Source organism: Dipodomys merriami, unplaced genomic scaffold (genome assembly GCF_024711535.1).
Source record: "Dipodomys merriami isolate MVZ:Mamm:240054 unplaced genomic scaffold, mDipMer1.0.p SCAF_148, whole genome shotgun sequence".
Taxonomy (NCBI): domain Eukaryota; kingdom Metazoa; phylum Chordata; class Mammalia; order Rodentia; family Heteromyidae; genus Dipodomys; species Dipodomys merriami.
Window position 1 is genome coordinate 1,656,946 of NW_027202804.1, and position 5,555 is coordinate 1,662,500.

Below are 5,555 nucleotides of genomic sequence, written 5' to 3' on the forward strand. Positions count from 1 at the left end.
AGGGTGGAGATGGTGGAGATACCTGCTCTGGGTGCAGTCCTGCATGCCTCCCTGTGATGCTCAGACATGGCATCCTCATTTCCAGAGTATTCCCTTCTCCAATTTGCATTGCACCTCCTCTGGGGCGGGGGTGGGGTGGGGGGAGCCTTACCTGGGGGTTTCCACTGAGTGGCAGGTAGGTGGTGTCCGCCATTCTCTCCCAGGCATTTTGAAGTTAGGATCACAAAAGGACAAGGAAGAAAAAGAGTCTTGTCCACTTGTTCCTCCACACTAAAACTTGCGCTGCTTTTCTGTCTAGCTGAAATCGAAGGAAGAGAAGTCCAAAGGAGTCCCTCCATGCCCTCTTTACTGCGCATCTCACTCACGAGAAGCAAAGCTGAATGTCCTAGCTCAGGTACGTCTGCAACCAGGGATGGGTATTTTTGCTTTCAACTTAAGTGGTACATTTTTTTTAAACTTACTAAATATTTGGGATAAGGACCAAGATGTGCATTTTTTATAAGACTTTTCCCTTGGTATTTTGCTTAAAATATTTTATTTGGCATAATATTAGATTTTTGGAAAAGCCCAAGGATGGTAGAATTTCCTGAGTCTCCACACTGTCTTCTAGCTAGCTAGCGTGAACATGCCCATTAATTCCATTGATTCTTCCAACACCCACAGTGATAGCATTGATCGAAACAAAGAAACTGGCATTTGGAGGCTACAGCCAACTCAATTCCACACTCGAATTTCACCTGTTTTCCCATGAAGACCCTCTTCCCACTCTAGGATCCATTCAAGGTACCGTACTGGCACAAAGTTGTCATGACTCCTTGTTCTGTAGCAGAGTCTCCGTCTTGCTTTTCGAGACCTGCGTGGTTTAAGAGGTTTGACAGTGTTCCCTATGGGATGTCCCTATCTCATTTAATGATCCTGACACCTCCAGACTCCAGGCAGGTTTGCACTGACACCACTACCCGCTGCATGCTTGGTGCTTGCCTAGTGCAGCCTTAGTACCCCATGAGCCCATGTGGAGCAAACAGAGATGTCTATCTTGCTAGTTTGAACTGTCCTGCATCAGGATCGCGGCCGTACTCATCCCTGAATGTACACTACACCTGCTTGAGCCATGCAAATCCACACTGAGAATCTGAACAGCCACAGCCACTGGCTGCAACCCAGTGCATCTGACGTTGGTAGCAGGCCCAGATAGACATGAGCACGTAAGGACAAAGGAAGACCGATTGTGGTCATCTGACTGGCTTTTCACATCCTTCAGTTCATTCATGGATGTGTCGTGTCATTCGTGGCCCAATCCGATTAAATAAAACAAAGGGAAACAATGCTGGCATGTTCCCCCCAACCCCCAGCTGGAGCTGGGAAGACAGGATTTTTTTTTTTTTTGCTCCGGGTGTGTTTTGATAAATGGGAGAATATTTCAGATTCTTGTGCGATGCTGCCTATTCTGGTTCAGTGATGCGGCGGAATGCAGGGGGGTGGGGGATGATGGTGGGGTTTCATGTGCACCAGCTGCTGGATTGCGGATGCTCCTCTCTCTGCCCGAGGGGAAGCTGCTAATTCACAGAGCAGGGCAGACAGACTTAATTCAGACACGAACCAAGCGAACAGCACAAGAATAGAAGGCATTTGCTCAGTATGGCTTAGTAAAAATTTCCCCACGGACTAAATATATCTCGTACATTAATGTTGAAGGCTGAGATGATTCCAACGCACAGATCATTTGAGTTCTATTGCACTAGCACATAGCAAATGATTTAAGCCTACTTAATGATTTAAGAGAGGCTGAGGAAAATAGGCAAGATCTCAGGTTCGAAGCAACAAAGCTGGAGTTCAAATCTCCATGGTGCACAATTTACCTTCTTCATTGTTTTGTGTTTTTAAAAAATTATTTTTGAAAGATATTCTTTTTGCAGCATGTATTTTATTGTTATTATGAAGGTGAAGCCCAGAGGAGCTAGGGTTACATGAGTCAGGTAATGAGGACATTTCTTTTTGAACCATGTCTCCCTTTCCCTCACTTTCTCCCAGTTTTTCCCTCCCATTTCCACCCACAAGATGTACAGCTCATCTTCCACATAGTGTCTAGTGAGTACCACTGTTGCATTTGTTCACTCTTTTTCCTGTCAGTTTAATTCTTCCCCCAATCCTCCCAGTGCCCAACTCACAAACAAGACAAAAAGAAAAGACAACAAAAACAGCCACAGCAGCAACAAGAGCAAAGCCTCTTGTTTCCCTTCATTGGTCTTTGGAGAGCCCCAAACCCTTTGTTTTATTTCCATGTACACAGGCACACGCACATCTATTTATCTCTTCATTATTTTATTATGAGATAGATGTTTTGTTATTGTTGTTGTATTGTTGTTGTTGTTTTACAATTCAATACACCTCACATTCAGTATTACAAAGTGCACCAGTCCTCAAAGTGTGGTCTGGGAAGTAACTCTCAGAACCCCATGAAGAACTTGTCAAAGATGCTGAACTGGATTTCTGTGTAGACCTCCTCAAACATGCCCTGCAGTAGATGACAGTTCTTTCTTAAAATATCATTTTGTTGCTATTATTAAAGTATTATATAGAGAGGCCACCATTTTATAAGTCAGGTAATGATCCATTTTGGACTCATTTTTGGACAATGTCACCTTTTCCTTGACTTTCCCTTAGATCCCCCCTCCTCTCCCTACGCACAAGTTACATAGTTCTTTTTCCACGTAGTGTATGATTGCATTTGTTCACCCTCCCTCCCTTTCTGTGCTTCTCTTTGCCTCCTAAAACAAACAAACAAACAAGCAAAAGCAAACACTACCACCAGCAGCAGCAGCAGCAACAACAAGAAAACCCCATGTTTCCATTTCCTGGAGTTCATTTTAATAAATAATATTTTAAATGGCCAGAGGAGTTATACCTTTGGGTTTCTCCACTTATATACTCTTTTGCTCTGACTCTGTCTAAATGCCTAGAATCCTGTGTAAGTTATCATGGCTTTATATTTTCGCTCTAACTTCTGCACATGAGAGAAAGCATGCACTGTTTGTCTCTTTGAGTTCACCTCACTTAGCCTGATTTGTTCCCCACGGATGACATAATCTTCTTCTTTCGAATGGATGAGTAAATTCCATTGTCTACACAACTTGTGTACATTGTGTAAGTTCTCACTGAAGCTTGAGAACCTTGGCTGGCTTGTAATCGGAAGCTTACCTGGCTCCAGCTCTGAGACTATCTGGAAGGATCATCTCGGGCAGGTCAAAGTCCCCTTTGTAAGATGGAGAGTCTCTCATATCTGGCTGGTGAGGGACAGTGGGATGCAAGCCTGACCTCACTGTGAAACAAGACATCTCGACATTCTAAATACCCAGGATGGAGACGCTGATGTCAGCAACGTGATACCAGACTGCTGTCTGTGTCTCATCTGGCGGCAGGAAGTTTGCATGTGACAACCATGGGATTGAAATAAACCCAGCAGGGTTCCACACGAAGACCGGAAAGCCAGAGGAAAGCCAGGCGCTGGTGGCTCACGTCTGTCATCCTAGCTACTCAGGAGGCCGCGATCTGAGGATCGTGGTTCAAAGCCAGCCTGGGCAGAAAGCCCATGAGACTCTTATCTCCAATGAATCACCAGAAAACTGGGAGTGGCGCTGTGGCTCAAAATGGTTGGGCACTGGCCTTGAATGAAAAAGGCTCAGGGACAGTGTCCAGGCCCTGAGTTCAAGCCCCACAACGGACAAATGAAAGATAGCGTGGTCCTAGGAAACAACACAGTCTGGAAACAAGGGCCTCTCAGAGTTAGCACTACAATAGTTAAGACCTGATGTAGAACTGTCTGTGGTGATGGAGTCTGTCCTAGGAGCAGAGGAGTGCTGAGTGAGACCCCGGCCTTTACCCACTGGGTGCCACTGGCATCTGCTCCCAGGCCAGGCCAGCCCTGGACAGCAGGCCATTGCTGAGGGTTTCCTGGGCCTGGCTGGAATTTTCTGCTGTTGAAGGAATTAGAATTTGTTCACATCTTGCCTGTCCTGAAGTCCTCAAAGTCTTAGTTCTTTCTCTTAGATGTACAGTGGGGAAGGGATGGCTCCTATAATTCTGAGTTTTTGGAAGCATAACATGATAAAAGAGTGGCAAGAATCTGAGCTGTGTGTGTATGGGTGTGTGTTGGGTACGCACACACACACACACACACACACACACACCTCTGTAAATCTTGAAGTATTGTCAGACTAAATAATTATTTTTAATTTTTTAATTGAAAAGGTGATGGGCTGGGGGGGGAGTTACAGTTACATAGGTAAGACCATGAGCACATTTGTTTTTAATCATCATTAACCTATCCCTCTTTATCTCCTATTTAGCCTTCCCTATCTGCTCCCCCCAAGTTGTAATATTCACACACCACATAGTATCAAGTGAGTATCAATGTTGCTGTGGTTCATCCATTGTTCTGCTGTTCTGTGATTCCCTTTCCCTTCCACATATTGCATTGTCTATTGTGCAAAACAGGAAATACAAAAAGCTAAGAGAAACGAAGAAAGAAAAAAGAAACAACAACAATAGAGAAAAAGAAAGAACTACATACAGGGTCTAATGAGAGCCTCTTATTTCCATTGATTGGAGTTCATGTTAACATGCTTGATTATATATAGTCCTTTGCACTATGCACTTTGGTTGTTGAGTTCCCCTATTAAGAATATCTCCTACATGGGCTGGGAAGGTGGCATAGTGGTAGAGTGCTTGCCTTGCATGCATGGGACCCTGGGTTCGATTCCTCAGCACCACATAAGCAGAAAAAGCTGGAAGTGGTGCTGTGGCTCAAGTAGTAAAGCTCTAGCCTTGAGCTGAAGAGCTGAGGAACAGTGCCCAGCCCACGACCGGCAAGAAAAAAAAAAGAATATCTTCCACATATTCTAGTTGATACAAATGATTTTTTTTAAAAAAAACATACTTTTCTATTCTTCCTGTTTGCCAAAAAAGGTTTTTCGAAATCCAGCAATTCTTAACTCCAGGATGGAAGCTATGAACGGAGGACAAAATTATTGGGGTGGGGACACCGAAATTCACTTTTCTGAGCCAACTATGATACCATTTTACCCTAGAACCAGAAACCTGTGACTACCTGATGATCTATAGACAATATAACTACCAAGACTCACATGGGTTAAATTAAACCAGACTAAAACTAGGATTGGACTTTAGCTCCCCACTCCCCATGGTCCCCTACCCACAGGCTCCGGAGACACCTGTGACTTGCCCGGGCAGGCTGCCATTTTGGATCTAGCTCTCTCTTCTTTTCCCCAGGCTGCAAACAGAGAAACCCTGGGTCTTTTTCTAGTTGTACCCACAGACAGGGCTGAGATGAGTGAGGAGGTGTTTGGATTAGCTCTCTCCTGCCTGGCTGTTTGAACACTGAAGGAGTAGATGCTGATCTTTCAGTTGAAGGGGAGGTGTGTGTGTGTGCGTGTGTGTGTGTGTGTGTGTGTGTGTGTGTGTTTTAACATTTGGGACAAATTAACCAGTTTGACACAAGCAAAACAGTACCCCCCCTCTTTTAAGATGAAGTGCTC